Below are 26,030 nucleotides of genomic sequence, written 5' to 3' on the forward strand. Positions count from 1 at the left end.
GGGACAGAGAGTATAAAAGCTTCAGCTGTGACTGACACACACTGGTTTTGCTAACATTTCACTGGCCAAAATTAGTGACACATGGTCACGCTTGAGTTCACCAGAGCAAGGAAATGAAATTCTTTACAATGTAAGTCACTGAATATCTATGAAGAGTTATCAGTCTATCATACACACACTGATATGTGCAGGCAATGGAAAAAATCACAAGTCATATAGGTGCATTCAATGGCTTCAAGGAAGTAAACCAAGACAAAAAAACAAAAAAAACCCAGGCAACTCCTGGTGTCAGGGGATCAAATGGCTTCTCTCAGAGTTGCTTTTATCCTTCTACTGAGGTACACAAGGGTCAACTTCCTGGGGCCCTTCAAGCAGCCACTGGACTGAATATTCTTCTCTCCAGGTTCAGACAGAGGCAGGACTCCTCTGAGGCTGCTGGCTCCGGAGTCTTGCTCTGGCATAGTAACATCAGTGCACAGATGTGTCCCTGTGCCTGTATCCCTATAATGCCGTATATCATCCTCTCAAGAAAGAACCTGAAGCCTCAGATAAGATCCCTTTTAGGATCAAGCTTCCCTCTAGAAGAGAGAGGCAGTCAAGGATGTTCGTCCAGAAAACAACTCTAACTCAACATTCTGTTCTTGGTCATTTCATCTTGGCTTCTTTCTCCAAGCCAAGAATTTTTCTAAAAGCTCACCCTAATCCTCCATATCTCTGCCATCCACCACCCTACCATGTGTTCCTGGAGGTCTCATCTCTCTTGCAGCATGATTGCCATGTTTTCTTTACCATCACTGGGGTAATCATTAGTGCTGCTCACTGATATCTGGTTCTCTTCTCCTTCTGGACACAGAGTAGGATACACATCCTAGCTCCCTTGAGGTTGGTTCTGTGACTAGTTCTGGCATGAACTGTGAGTAGAAGTGGTGTCTGTCACTTCTGGGATAGAGAATTTGCTAGTGTGTTCACTAGCAGAGTTCTCTCTTTTCCTTCTGGAAAAAGCCACTGATATTTTGGCGTTATTTTTCACTGTTGCATAGCCTAGCCTATCTTGACTGAAACCATCCCATACCTTTTTCAGGTATTTAAAATATACATGACAAATTGACAACACTTGAATTAACAGTTGATAAGTCTTTAGACACATAATGGGTACACAATGCTCCATAACTCTCAAGACAAACATAATCCCAGGACTCGTACTTCTCCACATCAGATTTAAATTGGCTCAAGCACCCAGATGTCATCTAGGCAGGAAGTTCAGAATCACTCTGTTGGGCTATTCCCACTCACCCTACGTTGATTTTTCTCAATGTGCTTTACACACCTTCTGTATCACAATCACAATTTAACAAACAATATTTGTTAAGATCAGACTCCACGGTACCCCTCAAATCAGAATCTTGGGCAGTGGTTCCAACATGCCCCCAAATCATTCTTACCACACTTCACGCATGATCTTTCTTAGTCTGAAATTACCTTGCCCTATCTTGTCTGATTCCCATATGACTTCTAGACCAGCATTATCCAATAGAACTTTCTACAATGATAGAAACGTCCTATACACGTACTGTCCTACACAGTAGCCACTAGTGACACGTGGCTATTGAGCTCTTGAAATGTGACTAGCATGACTGAGGAACTGAATTTTTAATTCAATTAATTTAATTTAAATAGCCACGTGTGGCTAGAGGATACCATATTGGACAGCGCAGTTCTAGACTGTTAGTCCTTGAGAGCAAGAACTCTATCTTCAATCTCTGTATCCCCTCTGTGCCTGAAACAGAGTAACCCAGTAAATAAAAACTGAAATAGGAAATAGGCCTGCACTATTTCCAGTTTTTGAGGTTCCTGGTATACCAAGAAAAGAATAAATGCCAAAACAAGATTACAAAAAGTATTTTCTGGACAAACAGAAAACGTTTTAAATGTTTACCTCACATTTACCAAGCAGCTTTATTGTCCCCTTCTCAAGATAATTACAGGATTGAAATATTAAATCTTATTCACACTGGTGTCTGATGACAATGCCTAATAGTCATGGAGTACTCAGTTAGCTTTCTACCTTTGATTTAGCAAATATAAAAGAGGTATTAAGACAATGATGAATCCTGCTTAGGATCTTTCTATGTACCTTCTGTTAAAGTATATATGTGTGTTTATACGTACCAGTGAATACAAATCAGATCACTAATACATGAGGTAGAAAGGAGTTTAAAGCACAGAATGTGATTTAGATTAGATAAGGAAAGCTAATTTTTAAAATTCTGGCCTAGTAGAAGAATGTACTGAGAAAGGTTGTGAGAAAATTATTTGACTGAAGAATGTGGGACTTGAAGTTTCCCACTTATGCTTAGCAACCATTACTTTACCTATCTATCTCCCTCAGAAGAAAAAAACCAAAGTTAAAAGAATAACATTCTGTAGATTTGCAATAACATTAAAATTTCTTTGAAAATAATTTATTGTTCTGGCTCTATTTAGCCAATGTAAAACCCTGGAGTCTTTATAAACAAGACATTCGTATCAGCATGAGAGGGTGCGTAAGTTTCAACTCTTGCCTGAAGTAAGAGCAAGTGACTGTGTATAAGGTAGTCGTTGTTAAACATATTTATCATTCATTCCCTAGCTTTTCCATAATTAACTTGAGGTGACTACTGCAATCATACATAGAATGTAGATGCTGGCGGCCCGGGTTCGGATCCCGGGCGCGCACCGACGCACCACTTCTCCGGCCACGCTGAGGCCGCGTCCCACATACAGCAACTAGAAGAATGTGCAACTATGACATACAACTATCTACTGGGGCTTTGGGGGAAAAAATAAATAAATAAATAAAAATACATAGAATGTAGAAAATTATAAATAAACATGAGCAAGAGAAAACCCAAATTTAAACAGAGGGTTAGGACCAGGGAACAAACTAGAATGCAAGATATGCAGGCCACAGGTTCCTATGCAAACACTAAAGCTGAGCTAAAATTAGACTCAGAGCTTCATGACAGCCAAAGTGAAAAGGGAAACACACCCAGTTACATAATGTACTTGTCTGTAAGGAAGACACATCTGTTACTCAAGTGTAGCCAAAGATTTCATGACAGTTGGCTCTGAAAGAAAATTCTCTCTTGGAAATTTCCACAGGGGACGTAGAATGACTGAGTGCACAACAGCTCTACGGGCATTGCACTAGCAGGCTCTGTGGAGTTGAATCCTTTAGTGGGATTCAATATTCAAAAGACAAGTCAGTGAAACACTCCTGGTAGGGGGTGAGGAAGGTTTCTGTGTGTATGAGCTCAGGACAACATGGTCAGGTATGCAGTTTTCTCATGGACCAGCTAATATTCTGTGGCTGACTAAAGGTAGATATATACTGTTTAGAATTCAGTAATCTGATTAGCAGATGGTAGGTGGCTGACAGCCTTTCGTGAAGAGTGAGTCATCCCATTGAGATTCTCACCTAAAGAGGAAGATTTCTCTCTACATGATGGTGGACAGAGGGAGCACCTGCAGATAATTCAGGATTTTCCTTAAAAAACAACTCTTCACATAAGAAATATTAATCAGAAATTAAACATAAAGATAAGAAAAATTAAGTGTTTAAGTCTGTAAAGTTCTATCTAATGGAGCAGAGGGTCTGCAAACTCACAGACAAGTAATTTTTTTTTTTTACAAAGTTCACATTAGTTACCCATATTTATTTATTTATTTATTTATTTATTTATTTATTTATTTATTTATTTTGTGAGGAGATCAGCCCTGAGCTAACATCCGCCAATTCTCCTCTTTTTTTGCTGAGGAAGACGGCCCTGGGCTAACATCTGTGCCTATCTTCCTCCACTTTATATGGGACGCCGCCACAGCATGGCTTACCAAGCAGTGCGTCGGTGCGCACCCGGGATCCGAACCAGCGAACCCCGGGCCGCCGCAGCGGAGCGCGCGCACTTAACCGCTTGCGCCACCGGGCCGGCCCCTATTTATTTATTTTTTTAATTTTATTTATTTATTTATTTTTCCCCCAAAGCCCCAGTAGATAGTTGTATGTCATGGTTGCACATCCTTCTAGTTGCTGTATGTGGGACACGGCCTCAGCGTGGCCAGAGAAGCAGTGCCTCGGTGCGTGCCTGGGATCCGAACCCGGGCCCCCAGCAGCGGAGCACGAGCACTTAACCGCTAAGCCACGGGGCCAGCCCTAGTTACCCATATTTAGAGATCAACAGATTTCAAATGTGGCAACCCCAGACGCTCACACCACCACTTGGCAACAATCTCCTGGGCTGAGGGTAGAGCACTTACCCACCCTTTAGGCATTTGAACGCCCTGTCAGAGAATGAAGAATTTGACTGAAAATTTTTCAAAGAAGAAATTATCAGTTGCTCACTCTGGCTATAGAAAATTCTGAATAATGCTCCCGTGAAATGTATGGCTTTTAGCAAAATAACTGGCCAGGAAATCTACCTGTAAGAATTACTTGCAAAACATACCCTTAAGTAAAGAAATGAATCTGGTCTTTAGTTACTGGTTCTAAGCAATTAAATTTGCGGACATGGGCCAGCCCCGTGGCTTAGCGGTTAAGTGCGCTCGCTCCGCTGCTGGCAGCCGGGGGTTTGGATCCCAGGCGCGCATCAATGCACCACTTCTCCGGCCATGCTGAGGCCACATCCCACATACAGCAACTAGAAGGATGTGCAGCTATGACATACAACTATCTACTGGGGCTTTGGGGGAAAAAAATAAATAAATAAAATTATAAATTTGCAGACATGTAGCCACATAATTATTTTAGTTTTAGAACAGGTGATCTTTACCCATTCTTTCTGACAAATGGTAAATCACAAAATCAAATATACGTTAAAGTTCATTACAATAAAATATCATTAGCATTAAGGAAGACAATGGACTTTTTTATCTCTAAAGGAAGGTAGCATATGCCCAAATGATCCAAAAGTGGTTTCAAATTATTTAGATATAGGTTAAAAGCAAGGAGGGCCACAACTTGCCTATTTTATCCTACTTGAATCTGTCTGAACACCAATTCTACTGATCTGGACTTTCAAGGTCATGTAGAAGTCTTCGTTTTACAAGAACTAGGATTCTATATTGAACTCATGGAATTTACCCTTCTTGTCCACAGAGTCAAAGCCTAAGAAATCATGAGAAGCTGCAAACATTCTTTTAAAAACAAAGTTTACTTTTTCTGATTATAAAATAAATGTACACTATCAACAATTTAGAAAATGAAGAAGAATTCAGGTTATTTCTCCCCCCAACTTTTTATTTTGAGAAATTTCAAACCAACAGAATACAGATATGCAGGCCAAGGGTCCTCTCAGTTACTAACGCTGAGCCACAAATTTACTCAGAGCTTCTTGGCAGTCAAAGTGAAAGGAGAAAACAGCCAGTTGTATAGTTCACACTGCCTATAAGGAGAAAACATATCCGTTACTCAAGGGTAGTCAAGTGTTTCAATGACATTCGGCTGAGACAGAAAATTCTCTTGGGTTCATTTAATAAGGACTACAAAGCCCTATCACACACAACCACCACCCTACAGTAACTGCATTGGTGAGTTCTGTAAACTAGGTGGTCCAGAATCCCTCAGTGTTATCGGAGGGTGCGCGGTATGAAGGCAGCAGCCCGGGAGTTAAGAGCATGGACTCTAGAGCCCAGCTACCTGGTTTGAATCCTGGCTCCATCACTTATTGTGTGACCTTGAGTAAATTACTTTACCTTCTACGCCTTAGTTTCCTGACTTATCAAGTATTGTGATTAATAAGATCATCTACCTTAAAGGGCTGTTCTGAGGCTTAAGTGAGTTAATACCCATAACCTGCCTAAAACAGTACCTGGCGCATAGTTAGCATCATCATCATTACAGTAAAAGCTAAAATAAAGGTGTGCACATGACGTAATAGTACAGAAGAAGGGCTTAAACCAACTAAGGGTCTGAGGGTAGGTTTCCTGGAAAGAAGATGCCTGTGCTGGGTCTAAATCTTGGTTTGCTACTTAACTGCTGATAGTATGATCTTGACCACATTACTTTAACTTTCTATCCTCACCTGCTTAAACAGAGATATAATATCAGCTGTTGACACAATAAGCCGATGTTTGCAAAATTAAATGAGATAATATATGAGGATTAGATGAGCAAATGTAACACAGCATGGTATGTATAATAAATAAATGTTTCTTCTTGGATCTGGTGGAAAAGTAAATAAACTACTCGTTTTTTTTTTTTTTTTCTGTAAGGAAGATCAGCCCTGAGCTAACATCCATGCCAGTGCTCCTCTTTTTGCTGAGGAAGACTGGCCCTGAGCTAACATCTATTGCCAATCCTCCTTTTTTTTCCCCCTTTTTCTCCCCAAAGCCCCATAGATAGTTGTATGTCACCGCTGCACCTCCTTCTAGTTGCTGTATGTGGGACGCCGCCTCAGCATGGCTGGACAAGCGCTGTGTCGGTGTGCACCCAGGGTCGGAACCCAGGCCGCCAGTAGCGGAGCACGCGCACTTAACCGCTATGCCGCGGGGCCGACCCCTAAATAAACTACTCTTGCATTCAATTTTTACATGTTGTTATTTTGTCCAATTAAACAGTGTACTTAGTTTAGAAGTAGTTGTACATAAATATTCATTCAGATCACAACAAAACTACCTAGAATAAATGATAAATGAGCAGCATCGGCTTAGCACAACTCCCGTTTTTTGTTTTTTTTCCATCACCATGGAAATGCCTTGGTATAGTTATGTCCATTTTTGAGGCACACTGTGCCAACCTGTGGGAGTTTGTATCATCTGTATCACTTTACATAGCCCTCATTTCACTTTATACAGAATTCTACTTTAGCATGTAGTATATTATAGCTACAGTTCATTCAATTTATACTCACTTGCTTCATTTAAAAAGAACTATGGTAACTAGTTACATACTTATGTGTTTATCTCCTTCCTCAAACTGAAAGTTTCTTGAATAACTGTATCATATCTATAGCATCTGGACAGAAGCTGGCACTTAATATACTGACTCTCAGGGTTTGGTGAAATGCTCTGACTAGGATTTGAAATGATCTGTTATAAACAAATGAGTCTAATATAAAGTTGGGGGGATATTCTAGGAATTTATGTGAAAATTTATGTGAAAAATGATCCTCTCCTTTGGTAAATGAGAAAACCAAAGTCTTAAATAGTTAAGTGATTTGCCCAAGGTTATCTAGCTAGTTAATGGCCAGAACCAAGACTAGAACCTCAAACTCCCATCCACCATGCCAGAGGCCAATCCACTATACTGACTTCCCCTTCACACCCCAGTAATTTGGTGTCTATCTCTACTACCTCACTAAAGCTGCTATTGTTGGTCACCAATCACTTTTGTGTTGCTAAATCCAGTCAATGCTTTTCAGCCCTTGATATACTTGACCTATTTGTTGTCTCTGACTCTGCTGACCCCCTCCCCATCTTGCAATTCTTTCCCACCTTGGCTTCAGACGACTTACTCTCATCTAGTTTTTATCTCTCTGGTCATTCTTCCTCAGACTTCTTTGTGGGCTTCTTGTCATCTACCACTCCCTTTATTTTTTTTTCTATAATTTTTATTTATTTATTTTTCCCCCTCAAAGCCCCAGTAGATGGTTGTATGTCATAGCTGCACATTCTTCTAGTTGCTGTATGTGGCACGCGGCCTCAGCATGGCCAGAGAAACGGTGCGTCGGTGCGTGCCTGGGATCCGAATCTGGGCCGCCAGCATCGGAGCGCGTGCACTTAACCACTAAGCCACGGGGCCGGCCCTGCCACTCCCTTTTAAAGTTAGTCCTTCCCAAGACTCCATCCTTGTTCTCTTTATTGTTTCTTCTATATTTTCTGCCTGATTGATATCATCCATGCCTAGGACCTAAATTACCAATTATAAGTTAATGTCCTCCAAATCTATTTTAACTCAACTTTTCTCTTTATTCATAGACCTCTGTAATTTGACTGCTTATTGAGTATTTCCTTCTGGATGCGGAGGTTCCCTCCATCAAGTCAGTCACAGTCACAATGCAGTAATCTTTGAGGGAGCCTATAAAATTGCACCCTTCTTTTCCAGATAAAGGAGAACGCAGCAGGAGACCAACTATCATCTTTACTACTGACTGTATTAGTTTCCTATTGCTGTTGTAACAAATTACCACAAACTCAGTGGCTTAAAACAACACAAATTTATTATCTTACAGTTCTGGAGATCAGAAATTCTAAAATCAAGGCGTTGGCAGGGCTGTGTTCTTTCTGGGGGCTCTAGGGAAGAATCCATTTCCTTGCTTTTTCCAGCTTCTAGAGGGTTCCTGCATTCCCTGGCTCCATCTTCAAAAGCTAGTAATGCAGATTCTTCAATTCTCTCTTTCTCTCTGACCTCTGCATCCATCATCATAGCTCTCCTTCTCTGAGTCGGACCCTCCTGCCTCCAGGCCAGCAGTATAATCCAAGATAATCTCCCCATCTCAAGATCCCTAACTTAATCACATCTGCAAAGTTCCTTCTGCCCTGTAGGTTAACACATTCACAGGTTCTGGAGGTTAGGACACGACCATCTTTGAGGGGCCATTGTTCTGTATACTACAACCGACAAAGCTGGTAGTGGATATTACCTGTGGACAGAGGGCTTCCTAATGCTAACTATGGAATTAAATAGATTTACTAACTTTGTAGTCCTGGACCAGGCACCCTCAACCCCACCCCCAGGTCCTGCTCCTGGGGAAGCAGAGAATACCAGGACAGGTCCCTGGAGGCAGCTTTCTTTTAAGAGAAAAAAATGGGAGGGGGTACACATGTTCAGTTTCTCCTTTTAAATTCACCAATCAGAAAGTCACTGCTGAGGCCAGCCCCGTGGCTTAGCGGTTAAGTGCGCACACTCCGCTACTGGCGGCCCAGGTTCGGATCCCGGGCGCGCATCAACGCACCGCTTCTCCGGCCATGCTGAGGCCACATCCCACATACAGCCACTAGAAGGATGTGCAACTATGACATACAACTATCTACTGGGGCTTTAGGGAAAAAAAAGGAGGAGGATAGGCAATAGATGTTAGAGCCGGTCTTCCTCAGCAAAAAGAGGAGGATTAGCGTGGATGTTAGCTCAGGGCTGATCTTCCTCACACACACAAAAAATAAATAAATAAAATAGTTTAAAAAAAAAAAAAGAAAGAAAGTCACTGCTGGGGCTGCCCCTTGGCTTATCGGGTAAGTGTGCGTGCTCCGTTACTGGCGGCCCCGGTTCAGATCCCAGGCGCACACCGATGCACCACACTGCTTGTCTGGCCATGCTAAGGCAGTGTCCCATACACGGCAACTAGAAGGATGTGCAACTATGACATACAACTATCTACTGGGGCTTTGGGGAGAAAAAGGGGGGAAAAAAAAAAGGAGGAGGATTGGCAATAGATGTTAGCTCAGGGCCAGTCTTCCTCAGCAAAAAGAGGAAGATTGGCATGGGTGTTAGCTCGGGGCTGATATTCCTCTCACACACACACACACAAACACAAATAAAATAAAATAAAATAAATAAAAAATAAAAAAAAAGAAAGTCACTGCTCCAGCGAGGAGTGAACTGGGGGCAGATACAGTGAGAGGCTGGGAGTATTAATGGCTGTCATTCCATATGGAAAGAGTCATCTTGAGTGGAGAATGCTTCCCCAACAAATATATCCATATTTGAACTCATCATCATATGGCACAAATCTGATCACCCTCCTAGGACTGTTACCACCACTATCTAGTAACTTAGACCAGAAACTTGTGGATAATCCACACTCACCTTTCTTTGCATCTTGCTAAATGTTTCCACCATCTATCCAAGCACCCATACTAGAAACTTGACCTACTCATTTATCTCCCACTCAGTGCAGTCAATTCTACCCCCTTAACAGCACTCACATCTCTCTCTTCCTCTACGTTCCCACTGCTAACGCCTTGGTTAAGGCTCTTATGGCTTCTTATCTGGACTACAGCAGTGGCCTCAAAAGTGGTCTCCCTGCCTCAAGCCTTGCTCTTCCTGACCCTTTTCACTTCCATACCTTTACTCATGAAGCTTCCTCTGCCTGGAACTAACTTTCCAGTACTCTCTGCAAACCCCCACACCCAGGTCAGCGTGCCCCAGGGTCAAGCAGAATTGACTATCCAACATTAGCTAGGATCAGACTTGAACCTAGGTTGCTCTGACTCCAAAATCTATGCTCTCAACTGCTCTTGCTCGACTGCCTTCTCTTACAATAAAGATATTTTCAAGTCTAATGGGCTTTAAACTTCACGATGCACCTTTGTATACATTATTTCCTTTTAGCCTCACAACGCTCCAATGTAGGCAGGATGGGTACTGTTATCCCTATTTATAAAATGAGGAAACTGAGGGTCAGGGGAACTCAAGGCTATACCCTACTGCTGGGTTAACGAGCGTCACTCAGCAGTCTTCCACGTTAACCGCGCACTGGGCCCCTTCTGCTCCCACTCCTTGGAGAACCTTCCTGCACTTCGCAGAAGTAGCCGATGGGGTCCGCGCCAGTCGGGAAGACGCCACTGCTCTCTCCACCACCGGCGCCCTGGCACCTCGCGGCGGCGACCACGGCGGGGACCTTCCTCTCCGCAGTGACGCGATCGGTGACAACATACAGTGACGTGTGCGACGCGCTGACCCGGAGCCAGCTGCCGGCAGGACAGCCACACCCTGGGGGCCCCTGCTCAGAAGGGCGGCAGCTCGGGCGGGCGGGGAAAAGCCCCAAACCCGCCTGGGGCGACCTCTGCGCCGGAAACCGTCGGAGCCCGCGGGCCCGCCGCCGATCGGCTACTAAGTGACGCCAGCGCGCAGAGGCGCGTGCGCGGCCACGGCGGTGTGCGTGGGAGCGGGCGCGCGCCGCGGCGGCGGCGGCGGCGAGGACGGCGGCGACGGCAGCGGCCGAGGGGGCGGTGGCTGCGAGGGGGGTGCGAAGCGGCCGGAAGAGGCGCCTGTGCCGGCAGCTGGGTCGCAGAGGAACATCGTTGGGGTGAGTAGCCGCGGCCTCGCAGGGGAAGCGGGGCCCGGCCGCACCTGCTGCGCGGGCGCGGGGATGCGCGCCCCCACCGTACCCGCGCGCGCCGCTCCACGCCCCTCTGCCGCTTTTCCGGGGGCGGGGAAGGAGCGGGGACGGGGGCTGACGAGGGTCAGTTCCTGGACACGGGCCCTCTGGGGCGCGGCAGCGAGGGGCGGGCGAAGACGCTGTGGTCGTGGAAGGTGTGGGGGGAAGTAGGTGTCTGGGGGCTTCGGGGTGGCTCTGCCAGGCTCCCGAACGGAGGAGTCGGAATCAGGAGAAGCCCGGATTCCCAGAGCAGCCTCGCATCCTGCCTGAGACCGAGAGGACGCGCAACCGGGGCCGCCGGGTTTGGGGTTCGGAAAGTTTGGCACTGCTGGGGCCTTCATCGCCCCTGCCCTGGCCGGGCTCCGAGGAGGAGCCGGTTGTTATGGAGAGAGTTGTGAATCAGTGCCTGCGTGCGGCGTCAGACACACCCACGACCCAGGGAAGGCGAGCTGTCAGTATAGATGGGGGCGGCCAACCTGTTGCCTAGAGTTTCCATCTTCACGTGTATGTGCACGTGCTTAATGCACATATGAAACTTTGTCTGCCCTAGGCATTTTATCACATTGTTGCTACAGATTTTGTTTTCAAGGGGCGGATATCCATTCTCAGGTCTTACTTCTAGTCTCAAACCAGCTGTTGTATTTCCCAGAACCTTGTTGTTCTCTCATTATTAGGGCCAACGACATATGGAGGCACTTTTTTATTTTCCTTAAGAGTAGTACAGACTTGCTATTTACTAGGCAGAAAATACAGATTCTGTTCAACATGTAGAGTAGAAAATGTTGATGGTTGGACATGTCTAACTGTAAGGGTGCAACAAATCATCAGCCCCAGTGCTCTCTTCTCAGTGCGCTGGACTCCCTCATGGGTAGATATGTGGTGGTTGTAGTTAACATCCTCGCGAGAAATGAGTATTAGAGGTAGGGAAGAAGTCAGTCTTTTCTGATGGTTGGCTAAGGCAGTGCCTGGTACTGGTAGAAAGACGGTACTGACATTTAATCATGATTTGTGCAAGAAAACAACTTCTAACTTTTCATTCAGCTTGAAAATTCTGTGATTCAGTTTCATAACTGAGGATCTGTAAGGACGTTGCCTGAGATTCTTACATCTTGGAACCAGTAATAACCCTGCTGTGTAACACTTAGAGTACTCTGAATTCAATGTCTCTTGCTCTCTGGACTATAATAGCTTTTAGGACAGGAATCATGCTTGTTTTCTTCAAGGCCATATCTCCAGCACGTAAACGAGTGCCTGCTGCAGAGGAGGCATGCAGTAGATATTTGTTATACGTATTATCACGCAGTGTGTAAGTGGTGTGTCAATGGATAGCAAGCATTTAGTTAGTCCTTCACGTAGTTAATACATGTGCCCCCTCTGCCCAGTTATACTATGTGTTGGAGGAAGATTGGGGGATTACAAATGACATAGGAGACCTGGCTTTTTGTGTGTGTGTGTGTGTGAGAAAGATTAGCCCTGAGCTAACATCTGTTGCCAATCCTCCTCTTTTTGCTGAGGAAGATTGGCCCTGGGCTAACATCCGTGCCCATCTTCCTCTACTTTATATGGGACCCCGCAGCATGGCTCGACAAGCAGTGCTTTGGTGTGCGCCCGGGGTTCTGAACCTGCGAACCCCAGGCTGTGGAAGGGGAGTGCGTGAACTCAACCGCTCTGCCACTGGGTCTCACCCTGGAGACCTGGCTTTTTTTCCTTTAAGAGCAGACAAACAGTCCAGCTAGGAAAAGAAAGTACATATATATATATATATATATATAAAGTAATTATGAAACCAAATGAGGTAGTCTGTGAACAAGTGCTATATATGACGTGCTATACTTTAAGTGCAGTAGAAATTTAGAAAAGGTAAGACTTGTGGTGGGCTGAGTTAGTGAACTCTTTGGAAGAGGTAAGATTTGATCTGGTCTTTGAAAGAAGTGTAAAATTTGAATTAGAGAAGAGATAATACGTTGAGAAAAGAGTGTGAATTCGTCATTGGGGGATATATTGAGGAGACTTAATGTCTGGTCAGTGGAGCAGAAGGTCTCTGATAGGGGAATATTGGAGAGATAAAGGTTTAGCAGGTTGAGAAGGGAAAGTGTTAAGAGTAAGGTGAGCTTATCAGCATCCCACTGATAACAATATAGATCCTCCTTGCTGAGTGGATGGGAGTTGTGGTATTCAGAGTAGGCTTAGACAAGAATAAGTGTTATCCTCACTTAAAGGATATTATAGTTGAACCAGGTCAGGTTTTTGTATACTTCTGATTTCAATTACTAATTTATGTAAATGCCTCACTAATGTGCGTGTATGTTATATATTTAGTCAGCAGCTCATGTCCCCATTTCTAAAATCTACCTGATGTGCTTGGGCCATTTCACTGGAAATTTACTAAAATAATGAACTCAAAGCATTAATCCAGCTGCTGTCAGTGACACAGTTTTGCTTGGGATTATCTCTTATAGTGGCCTCTGAGGTTTGTAGTTAACTGCTGATCCTATAAAAAATACAAATAATGTAAGCTGGGAAAGGAGTCTGTTTGAAGAAGGATACTCAAAAATATTGACAAAAAGATTTGAGAAAATTAAAGATGCTGCTGCTGAATATTGAACCTTTGGTCTTTATAATATCTTTTGTTGTTATGTGAAAATTCTTTTGAGTGGTACGTAAACCTGAGGTTGAATTACTAACCTGTGTAAAGTTGCAACACCAAGTGTTGCATTATTTAACAACTCAGCAAATATTTATTGGGTGCTGGCTATAGCTAGGCACTGTGTTGGGTGCTGGGAAGAGAAACAATGAGACAGGGTATACCCCCTGAGATACTCAGTGTTCGTCAGAGGAGACAAACCACTAACCATTATATGTTATGATAAGAGTTAATCACTTTTGGAGTGAATAAAATGCTAAGGGAGTAGATCACTTTTGGGGAAAAAATTAATAGAGTCAGGGAAAGCTTTAAAGAAAAGAGGACGGAACTTAGCCCTGAAGATTAAGTAGAATTTTGCCACATGTAAAAGGGAAAACAAGCATTCCAGGCAGAGGGAAGAGCACAAGCGAAGTTGGCCAAGATTAAAATTGAATGGGCCTTTTGGAAAACCTTGACTTGTTTCTTGTAGGCTTCTTGTATGGTAGAAGTGATGAGACAGGAAAGGTATGGTTGGAGCCAAATTATGAGGGGGTCTTCCATTCCATTCTAAGAAGCCTAGACTTCCCCCTTGTACCCCCAGCCCCGTGTTAGGGATGGAGAGCCTTGGCAGATAGAATAATCAGATCAGAAAGTTAACTGGCAGTTCATATGCAGAATTGCATTAGAGTGGAGAGGCAGGGAGACCAGTTAGCATGTAGGTGAGAGGTGCTGGGAGCCTGAAGAGGGACACTGGGAATGGATGGATTGTAGATGTTAAAATCTCTAATGTTATGACCAGCTAGAGGTGAGAGAGAGTGAGAAGTCAAAGATGGCATGTCTGGCTTGAGTAACTGGTGATTATAATGACATTAAATTAGAAAACGCAGGAGGAGAAACAGATTTGCAGTGGAGAGAAGAAATGATGGCATGTTAATTTTAAGGTCCCTGTGTGGAGTTCAGAGAGATCCACTAGGTAATTGAAAGTTCTACTCCAGAGTTTATGAGAGTTTATAAATAACTGTAACATTAGTGACAGCCTTCAAGGCTATGGAAGTAGTACCATTCTAGGAGTTAACACTGTGGACTTGGGAGTCAGGAAAACTGACGGTCAAATCTCTGTTATGCCAATTATTGATTGGGTTGAGTGACCTTGGGCAAGTTATTTAACATCTCTAAGCCTAAATTTCTTCCGAAAAGTGGGGTTAATAATACTTGAAAGAGTTGTTGTGGAGAATAAGTAAGATAGTATGTGTGGAATGGTTAGCACAATGCCTAGCTTATAAATGCTTAATAAATGACAGCTGTTGCTCTTAGTAGTGATAATAGTTACAGTTATAGAGATAGTAGGAGAAGATATAACTACACAAAAAAGTGGAGAGTGAGAACAGGAAAGGGCAAGGAATGGAACTTTTAGAAATCAACATCTGAGCATGCATCAGAAATACCTGCGGCCGGCCCCGTGGCTTGGCAGTTAAGTGCCCCCGCTCTCCGCTGCTGGCGGCCCGGGTTCGGATCCCGGGCGCACCGCTTCTCCTGCCATGCTGAGGCCGCATCCCACGTGCAGCAGCTAGAGGGATGTGCAGCTATGACATGCAACTATCTACTGGGGCTTTGGGGGGAAGAAAAATAAATAAATAAAATCTTAAAAAAAAAAAAAAAGAAATACCTGGAGGCCTTGGTAAAACACATATTTCTGGACCCCACCCCCATAGTTTCTGATTCAGTAGGGCTGAGGGGTGCTCGAGAGTGTGCATTTTGAACTAGTTCTCGGATGATGCCGATGCTCCTATTCCCAGGACCACGCTTTGAGAACTGCTGACACAGAGGGTGGATGAAAGAAGAGGAACCAGCCCAGAAACTAACAGAGATTGAGGTAGATGGAGAACCAGGAGAGAGTTTAGAAAGATAAGGAAGTAACAGCCTGCAGACTCTCTAGATCCACCGTCTGCTTTCCAATTCCATAGACCTCATCTCATTCTTATTTCTGTCTTCTCCAGCATTTGGTATAATACTTGGCATATAGCATTGTTTGAACGAACCTTTGAAGCTTCTTAATACTGTCCTTGGGCATGATGCCATGTACTTCACACACAGATTTCATTCATCCTCTTATGTTTCTGCTGAGCCACAGAGAAGGTGCTGTTTCTAATTTTACGGGCACACACACACACGCACACACGCGCACGTGATAACTACAGGAAATTTCTTTCAAATATCTGATGCATAGCTAGGTGCTTTGACTTTGTGTTAGATGCCCTGCCCCCCTTTTTGTATTTTTATTTATTTTTATTTTATTATTTTTTATTGAAGTATAGTTTACATACCATATTATATTAGTTTCAGGTTACAACATAGTGATTTGACATTTATATACATTGCAAAATGATCACCATGACAAGTCTAGTAACCATCTGTCACCATACAGAGTTATTACAGTGTTATTGACTGTATTCCCTATGCTGTACCCCTGTGATTTATTCATTTTATAACTGGAAGTTTGTACCTCTTAATCCTCTTCTCCTGTTTTGCCCATCCCCTACACTCTTCTCTCTCCGCTTTTTTAATGTCAGAGAGTCCAAGTTGCAAAATAATTGTCAATAACAAGTGTCAAGATTACAATCTGTGTCTTGTATTAGGCGCTTGGCAGCTTTATAAGGTAAGCAAATAATATACTCCCTGTCCCTGAGATGTTCACAGTAGGATGGGCAAAATGGGCAAAACCCAAAAGAAAGGAACAGGAGAAGATAAAATCACAGAAGTTGGATGGAGAGGAAGCTGAATATAAGGACTTACTTCTTGTTTGCTGATATACTTTGGGTCTTCCATGTCTCATATACTGAGGACTTTTGGTGCATAGCACAAATGTTAGTGCTAATTTCTAATTGCAAGTTATAAGGGAGTTCCGCTGTATAAGGAAATCAAACAACGGTTATGCAAAGATATAAGCACATTGTAGAGAGATTTCAGGAATTAAATTGTAGCTTCATGACTGACTGTTTAGCTGCTCACCATGCTTGCTAGGCTGCTGTTCTCTCTCATTTATTCTTTCTGCTAGTGTTCATTAAGTATTTACTGTGTGCCAGAAACTGTGCAAAGTGCTGGGCATAGAGAAATGGTAATTGCTCAGGGCACAGGTAATGTGGTATAGAGAATGTGGCATAGAGAAATGGTAATGGCTCAGGGCTTTAGTTAGGAGGTGTGATACTGTGTGACTGAGTGTGCACACACATTGTCAGGGGGAAGATCTGATGCCTGAATTTTGTAATCTTTTTTTTTTTGGTGAGGAAGATTCACCCTGAGCTATCATCTGTTAGCAACCTTCCTCTTTTTTTTGCTTGAGGAATGTTAGCCCTGAGCCAATGTCTGTGCCAGTCTTCCTCTATTTTGTGTGTGGGGATGCCTCCACAACATGGCTGATGAGTGGAGTAGGTCCATGCCTGGGATCCAAACCCGCAGACCCCAGCCACCGAAGCAGAGTGTGTGGAACTTCAACCACTTGGCCACGGGGCTCGCCCCTGAATTTTATAATCTTAACAATATACTGATATGAGCAGACATCAAGGACTTGAAGTTAAATTCATTCAGTCTTATATATGCAAAGAGCCGTGAAAAAATACAGAGATGAACACTTTTTTTTTTTTGTGAGGAAGATCAGCCCTGAGCTAACATCCAATGCCAATCTTTCTCTTTTTGCTGAGGAAGATAGGCCCTGGGCTAGCATCTGTGCCCGTCTTTCTCTATTTTATATGGGACGCCGCCACAGCATGGCTTGACAAGTGGTGCGTTGGTGAGCGCCCGGGATCCGAACCTGGAACCCTGGGCCACCGAAGTGGAGCTTGCGCACTTAACCACTGCGCCACCGGGCCGGCCCTGAACACATTTTTTTAAGCCATTAAAGAATATATTATTTGGTAGAGGAGAAAAAATGTATTTACAATACTACATAGAATATGGTAAGTGCTGTATAAACATTGATCACCGACTAGGTTCTCCAGTGCTTGATGAGTGCCTGAATGTTCAGTTTTGATTTCAACTCATAAGCTATTATAATGTTCCAGAAATTAAAACATGTCATAAATCCACATTAATCTCCTGGGCTGCCTTTTGCATCTTTGTAAATACAAAAAAATATTGTGGCAGCCTCTATCCTTGTTTCCCTACTGTTTATTGAGTAGCTGCATCATGCTGGGCTTTTTCTATATGTCATTTAATCCTTATAATAACAGCCTTATAAATTGGATATTATCCCCATTGAGATTCAAAGTGGGGAGAACAGTTTGCCTGCCGTTTGTGGCCCGTGAGGTGGGACAGGGCCCATGAGGTGTGGACTCCAGAGCCAGTGCTCTTCACGTCAGCTCCTAGTGTCAGCATGGGGCCCTAGCCTGCAAATGTCCAGGTGGAGAAATCCAGTCTTGTTTCTGCTTATTTGGGAAAAGTTATTGGAGGAAGTTAGAATTTTAATAACTGAATGATTGAAGACAATTTGATAATTTTGTTAAGGATGGTGGGGAAAAGGAGGGGGACATTTAAAGGCCCCAGTGCTACTCTCCTGTGAAGACATGCTATATTTGACCCCAAATTTTTTAGTTGACTGACAAGAGATTTTACATAAACATTCAGATTTCCCAGTTCTCTCTGTATAGGTGCAAAATCTTCTAGAGGAGCAACTGTACTTTTCCAAGCTAATGATATTTAAAGTAAATTCAGAACTTTTTTTTAATTACTTAGTGAAGAATATCTTGCTCCTCCCCCAGACAATGTATAGTTGAGATTTCTCAGCTAGTCTCTCTTCTGTCCACACCCCTTATTCCTCCCATCCACCCAAGTGTTTATTTTTTAATCTATTTGCAAGTTGAGTGCTTGTCTGTATATTCCCTTTATGGTTTGATATTGTTGTTCTGATTTTATTTATCTCTTTTGGGTCCTATTTTTTCCATTCCTGGAAATATCAACTGTAACTATCTTTGTAAAGCATAGTCAATTTCAGCTAATTTCACAATATTTCTATGAAATTATAATTTATACAAATTGATAAATATTAAACCTTGTATTAGTTATCTATTGCTATGTAACAAATTACCCTGAAATTTAGCAGCTTAAAACAACAAACATCTCTTACCTAACAGTTTCCGTGGGTCAGGAATTCGGTTGTAGCTTAGCTCGCTGGTTCTGGCTCAGAGTCCCTCATGAGTTGGGGTCAAGCTGTTGACCAGTGCTGCAGCAGTCATCTGATGGCTTGACTGGGGCTTGAGGATCTGCTTCTAAGTGGCTGTTTCACATCGCTGTTGGTACGAGGCCTTAGGTCGTTCATAGGGCTGTTTGAGTGTCCTCACACCATGTCAGCTGGCTTCACCCAGAGCAAGTGGTGCAAGAGAGAGCAAGGAGGAAATCATATGCCTAATATGTCCTATCTTGAATGCACATACTGCCACTTCTGCTGTAATTCTGTTTGTTATAAATGTCATTAAGTCCAGCCCACACTCAAGGGAAGGCAATTAGGCTCCACCTTTTTTTGAGGGGAGTGAGGGGGCATCAAAGAATTTGTAGACATATTTTAAAATAAGCATAAATCCTTTGTCATACGAAGCCGTTTCCTCAGCTGAAATTGATTGTCTATGTTGTAGCACATGCTGTAATTTTTCTGACTTGTGTATTCACAGTATTTTCTGGAAATGCTGTGAAGAAAAGGTAGTGGTTTTTAAAATCTAAAGCAAGTTTTCATAAATTACAGATTTTTTGATGATTTCTTTAAGTTTTGCTTCTATCTCATTAGCTTCAGTTCTGCTTTCATTTTTATCCTATTTTATGCATTTATTCTTGTATAATTTCATTTACACTTATTTCATAGTTTCCATAATTTATCTTAAATAGAACCAAACATTTCTAAGTAAGATTAACTTATCTTTCAAACTTTTAGAGGAAAAGTACTTGCTTAAGTGTTGTCTGAAGGCATGCATTTCACCTTCCACATAGCACGATGAGTTGGGGTCACATGGCTTAGATGAATCTGTTAACTTATATTAAAGTCCTTTGGGTACTTTAGAAACTCTTCTTTTTGAGTAAGGTCCTAAAGTAGATCCATTTTATTCCAAATCTCATTCTTTAGAAGGTGTATATAGAACATAATTGGTTTAGTCAGGGAACCTTTTCAGAACACATCACAGTTAGGTTTATATTTTGGCACTTCATTTCTTTAGATGTTAGCCAGATGTTGACTTCACCATCCCTACCCCCAAGAAGTATCAATTACCTGCTTACTTTTTCTTGTAAGTTTTTATTTTAACCTAATTTTAGACAGAAAAGAATTCTCATATAACCTTCACCACATTCCCCCACATGTTAACATTTACCACATTTGTTTTATCCTTTTTTCTCTTTCCATATGTATTTTTTCCCTAACTGTTCAAGTGTAAGTTGCAGATATGCCCTTTCACCTCCACGCTTCAGTGTGCATTTCCTAAAAAAAGGAATATTCTCTTACTACCTTCTAATCATCAAAATCAGAAAATTAGTATTAATACAATACTATTATCTGCTCTACAGGCCTTGTCGTCCCAGTTGGCTTATCCATGTATACCCATTATAGCAACGACAAAAACCCAATACGCAAAAATAAAACAAAAAACCACTTATGCAGCGCCTTGTTTGTTTTTTCCTTTGGTTTCCTTTTTCTGGAACAGTTCCTCAACTCTTGTCTTTGTAACATTGACATTTTTGGAGAGTGTAGGCCCCTTTTTTGTTTTGTTTTTAAATAGAATGTCTCTCATTTGAGGTTTGTCTGTTGTTTCCTCAAGATTAGGTTCATGTTAATGCATTTTGGGCAGGCATACGACAGATGTGATGTTGTGTTGTCCTTAGTGCATCATTTCAGGTGGCCAGTGATGTTGATATGTCTCGTTACTGATGATGTTAACTTTATCATTTAGTTAAGAGGATTCTGCTTGGTTTCTCCACTGTAAAATTACTATTTTTTCTTTGTAAGTAATAAGTGTTTTCTGGGGAAATACTTTGAGATATGTAAATATCCTGTTACTCTTCAAAGTTTCACCCACTAGTTTTAGCATCTGTTGATGATTCTTTCCTGAATCAATTTTGCCAAATGAATATTTTCTAATTCTCTCATTCCTTCTACATTTGTTAGTCGACTTCCCCCCATTGATTAATTAATATCACTATGAACTCACAGATTCTTATGTTATTGAATGGGTTATAATTTTTTACTATCATTATTTCTTTACTCAAATTGTCCCAGATTCAACCAATGGGAGCCCTTTCAAGCTGGCTTCTGTCTTTTTGACGTGTCCCTGTTATTCTTCAAGCACTTCCTTATTTTCTGGTACAACAAGATAGTTCAGGTTCATCTTGTATTTTCCCTGCCTGGCAATCAGCTGCAGGGAACCCTTACTGGAAAATGGTATCTAGAAATCGAAATCTCAGTGCTAGGTGTGCTCATGGCTTTTGGGATGTCATTCCTTCTAGGCCCTCTTAGCAAACAGAGGTGTGTGTGTCTGTGTGTGTGTACCCTACACACATCTGTGTCTATTTTCATGTATCTCTATCAGTATTAAACCCATGAGTTCACACTGACACTTCCAATTCTAGTCCTATGCCACACGATTTTTCTACCCATTCCCCTTTTCGTATTCGTAACTCTCTTCTCCAACAGGAAGAGCCTGGTTCCCCTCCTGGACCCCATGTTACTTATTTGTACGCTCCTAATGTACCTAGAAAGTAGGTCAAAATTGCTAACCTGTGCCTCTGTGAAAATGAAACCTACTGACTAGAGTGCAGTATTTAATATTACTTTAAAACAATAGCCTGAAGGCATATGGTACAAATACTTTGTTCAAAACTGACATGGGTTATGTGACCCCTTCAGTGTGGTGGTTATTAGTTTGAAATACAGTTTGGTTCATTTGCTTCTCTGTATTTCATGTTACCCTCTCGCATCCCCATCTTTGTTGATTTTACGTACTGTCCTTTTTTGAGTATGTGAAACATTAACATGGTTGCAAAAGTCAAAAAGGCGTTCTTCGAGAAGTGTCACCCTCATTCCTTCCCTTCTTTCCACCTACCCACCCCCTGTAGATAATCTATTCATTGTCTTGGCTTTCTGCTTCCTGTGCTTCTTTTTGCACAAATAACCAAGTATATGTATACTTTCTTGTTTCCCCTTCTTTCTTACACAAAAGGTGCCGTAGATATTCTTTTGCATTTTGCTTTTTACATTAAGCAATACATCCTGGAAACTACCTCACGTCAGTTCATAGAGAGCTTGTTCTTTTTTACAGCTGCATTAAATTCTTTTGTGAGGCAGTGCTTACTTTTATGGGGTTTCTTATATTTACATAGTACTTTTAGAGCACTTTCCTCTTGGTGCCTCATTCCATTCATGCTTCCCTCTACTTTGCCTCTCTTAGGATTCCTTACTCAAACTCTCCAAGCCATAGATTAATTTCTTATCAGATTGAACTTGCTTTTCCTCCCCCTCAATTCCTTATCCTGATGAATGGTACGTTATTCATCTAAGCTGAAAACCTGAATGTCCTGAACTCCTCTCTTGCACCCTCATATGCTGTCTGTACATCATCCCTCATATCCGTTTTCTCCTCTCCATTCTTGCTGCTTTTACCTTCGTTGAAATCCTTGCAATTTCTCACCTGCATTATTGTATTCGAATCCTTAACTATAGAGCAGTAGTTCTAGGACAGCATTAAAGTCACCTGGGAACTTGTTTGAAATGGAAATTCTGGGGCCTCACTGGAGACCTCCTGAATCAGAAACTCTGGGGCTGGGGCCTGACAATCTGTGTTTTACCATGCCCTCCAGCTGGTTCCGGTACATCTAAAGTTTGAGAACCATTGGGCCGCCCCGTGGCTTAGCAGTTAAGTGCGAGCGCTCCGCTGCTGGCGGCTGGGGTTCGATCCCGGGCGTGCACCAACGCACCGCTTCTCCGGCCATGCTGAGGCCGCATCCCACATACAGCAACTAGAAGGATGTGGAGCTATGACGTACAACTATCTACTGGGGTTTTGGGGGGGGGGGAAAAAAAGGAACCATGTACATACAGTTTGTAAAAGTGTAGAAGGAGCTTTTAAAGAAATTAGTAGATGTCAAAGTGGAGAAGGAAGTGAACAAGCTGGAAAAGCAGGAACAATTGAACCAAGCTGACCCAGGCACGAGGTGCCTCATTCATTTCCCTCCTGGCCTTCCTTTTTTGTTCTGCAGGGCCCATAGTCTTTGGCCTGGGATCCTAGAACCCACACTGAAGCTTTTTCCTTCCTGTGTTCCAGCTTGCATAGAGAATATCTTTATACTTTTAAACTTTTGTTTCCATTGTTGAATATGACACACATATGGAAAGGTACATGGAACACAAATATTCAGCTTAATGAATTATTTTAAAGTAACATCCAAGTTATTGCCACTCGGGTTGAGAAATAAAACACTGCCAATATCCAGAAGCCCCTCAGGTTCTGCTTCCTAGTCATAACCTCTCTCCTAAAGGTAACCAGAGTCCTGACTTTTATAGTATTACTTCCTTGCTTTTTTTAAAGTTTTAGCCCCTAAATATACACTTTAAATACTTACAGGTTACTTGGCCTATTTTTAGACTTTATATAAATGGAATCATATATGTGTAGTCTCAGTGTTTTGCTTTTTTAGCTTAATATTAAATTTGTGATATTTTGTTACATTGTGCAACACCTTGTTGCATACAGTTAATTCTGTCCATTTTCACTGCTATGTAGTATTCCATTTCATGACTATACAATTTATCCATCCTTTCTGCTGCTGATGTGTTTTAGCTATGACATTCCTGTATATGCTCATGAACACATTTTAGCTTTGGGTATACCAGAGTAGAATTTCTGGGTCATATGGTATGCACATCTTCAACTTCGGTAGAGAGTACCAATTAGCCATTTTTCTAAAGTGGCTAAGCCAGTTAAATCTATTTATTTTTGAGCCTTCATATTAACAGCATGAAGCATCACTTATATCAAGCCTGCTAATACTTGAGCTATACTTTTCAGTACTTTGCTAAAGTCCTAGAGGTAGAAGGCAGCTTAATGAAGAAATCCTCTTTGTAACATCTCAGCTAATATCAACTCATTGCCTTTTTTAAAGAAATTACTTTTTAAGGAGGTAGTATATGAACATGGTACAAAATTCAAAAATATGAAAGGGTATACAGTGGAAAGTCTGTCTTCCTTTGATCCTTACCCCACAGACATCCAGTTCCTCCTTCTGGAAGCAGCCACTCTTACCATTAATTCATTAATTTATTCAACAAGTTTTTATTGAGTGCCTCTTAAATTCCAGGTGCTGTTCTAGTATTTGAGGATGGAGGGGTGAACAAAATAGGCAAAGATCCGCTTTCATTCATGGAGGCTTCCATTCCACGAGAGGTGATTAAAAGTAATAAAGTTTCCTGTGTATCTTTTCAGAAATATTCTGTGTGTATACAGCATATTCTCATGTTTATTCTTTGTCACCTGCCATACTTACTTTACTGCATCTTGCTTTTTTCTCGTTATGTCTTCGAGACTATTCCATATCAGTACATGAAAAGGCTGCCTCATTCTCTTTAGCAGCTGCATAGTATTCCGTTGTATGGGTGTTGTCAGAAAAAATTGCAAAAGACTGAAATGGGCCCAAAAGATTGCTAAATGTGCTATCTAGTGCACTCTTCCAGATTATCAGTACCTTTCCTTGACTTTGAGCTATTTTATAACTCTGTAAGTTGTAGAAAATAGTTGTTGATAATAATGCAGATGATTCTCGTCCATAGAAGCACAAATGGATTTTGTCCAGTGTAATGCAATTGAATGTTGTCCTGGGGATATTGAGCAGTTTTGCGTCTATTTATAAAGCAGTTTCATGGGGCCGGCCCAGTGGCTTAGCGGTTAAGTGCGTGCGCTCGGCTGCTGGCGGCCCGGGTTCGGATCCCGCGTGCGCACCGACGCACCACTTCTCCGGCCATGCTGGGGCCGCGTCCCACATACAGCAACTAGAAGGATGTGCAACTATGACATACAACTATCTACTGGGGCTTTGGGGGAAAAAATAAATAAATAAAATTATTATAAAGCAGTTTCAGGATTCCAGGTAGCCCATATATATGTGTGTGTGTTCTTTGAACCCATTATAATATCTTACTGGATGCTGCATTTATTAATGAGTTATTAATGATTCAAATAAAATCTTTGACATGTTTTGTATTTGTATGTGTCATTATTTAACTTTTTAAAAAAAATTACCTTTTAACAGATATGTTATCACAAGTCCCTTTTTGATGGACATTTCATTTCTTTATAAAGCAGCTCATACCAGTTTTAATCACTAGAAAAATCTGTGTTATCATGAAGCAGCACTTTGTGATGCTTTCCAAGGAGAATAATGGATAAAAATTTTGGTCATTCTTCCATCAAACATTGTGACCTAGTCCCTGCCCTCAAGGAGTTTATAGTCTATGAAGTTGATAGTTTACGAAGAATAGCAGGGATACTGGGTAATTTGCTAAGGGAGAGCTAAGTTTAGATTCCCCTAAGGGTAGGAAAGAACTGCCTGGACTTGCTTTCCCCACAGCATCTGCTTTTTCTCATAGGCCCCTGGTCTGTGCTAGCTGAAGCAGAACTGGAATCTCTTTCTTTGGGAAGCTGGGTGCCAGTATTCTTGTTTTTAATGCTAGCTGTAGATCTAGTCAAGTCTTAGAGACTCACATGGAATCCCATGGCTCTAGTTACCAGCACAGTGATTTATCTGTTCTTACAGATGGTGACATTAGCAAGAGAATATAATGGAGTTGTATAGTTGGGATGGGAGTGGGGTTAGTGGTTATGTTCTAAAGTCAGGACAAAATGTAAAAATCAAATACTGTCGAAATTTTCTTTAGAAGATCCTTTAATGCCTGCAAAGTGCCTTGTCATGTTTTTCTTAATACAGGTGTGTCCCAAAATGAGCTAATATGGATTGTGAGAGTTTAGTTTTACTAGAAGTTTTATGTGACACCCCTAATTTGGCTTATCAGCACCTCACTTCATGAGTGCCGCCATTACTAGGCATTTCCTGGCCTGCCTGAAAAGCACCACTATGAAGCTATGAAGCTAGGTTTGCAGTTATCTAATTTGTAGTTTGGTAGAGTTCTCTTAGATACTTGGTTTGCTGTTCTGTGGAAGTGATAATCTTGTGTCCATTTGCATTTTTTCATTGATGTCTTTGCTTTCTCTACTGTTCTATCACCTCTCCAGTAAAGGTTTTATCACTTAAACATTAACATATATACATTTTGTAACTACTGAAGTAATTGTGTACCATTTATTTCACTGGTT

The 26,030-nt window shown here is 42.0% G+C and overlaps 1 protein-coding gene across 1 annotated transcript in view; it reads left to right on the plus strand.

Moving 5' to 3' along the window:
- Nucleotides 1-10,912: 10,912 nt before the first annotated feature.
- BTBD9 (BTB domain containing 9) overlaps nt 10,913-26,030 on the plus strand; it is a 395,116-nt gene continuing 379,998 nt past the window's right edge. The window contains exon 1 of the transcript XR_009222005.1: nt 10,913-11,000. The gene's annotated coding sequence lies outside the window, so the exon portion shown is untranslated. The remainder of the gene's footprint in view (nt 11,001-26,030) is intronic.

The sequence above is a fragment of the Diceros bicornis genome, chromosome 14 (assembly GCF_020826845.1).
Source record: "Diceros bicornis minor isolate mBicDic1 chromosome 14, mDicBic1.mat.cur, whole genome shotgun sequence".
In the NCBI taxonomy this organism is placed as follows: domain Eukaryota; kingdom Metazoa; phylum Chordata; class Mammalia; order Perissodactyla; family Rhinocerotidae; genus Diceros; species Diceros bicornis.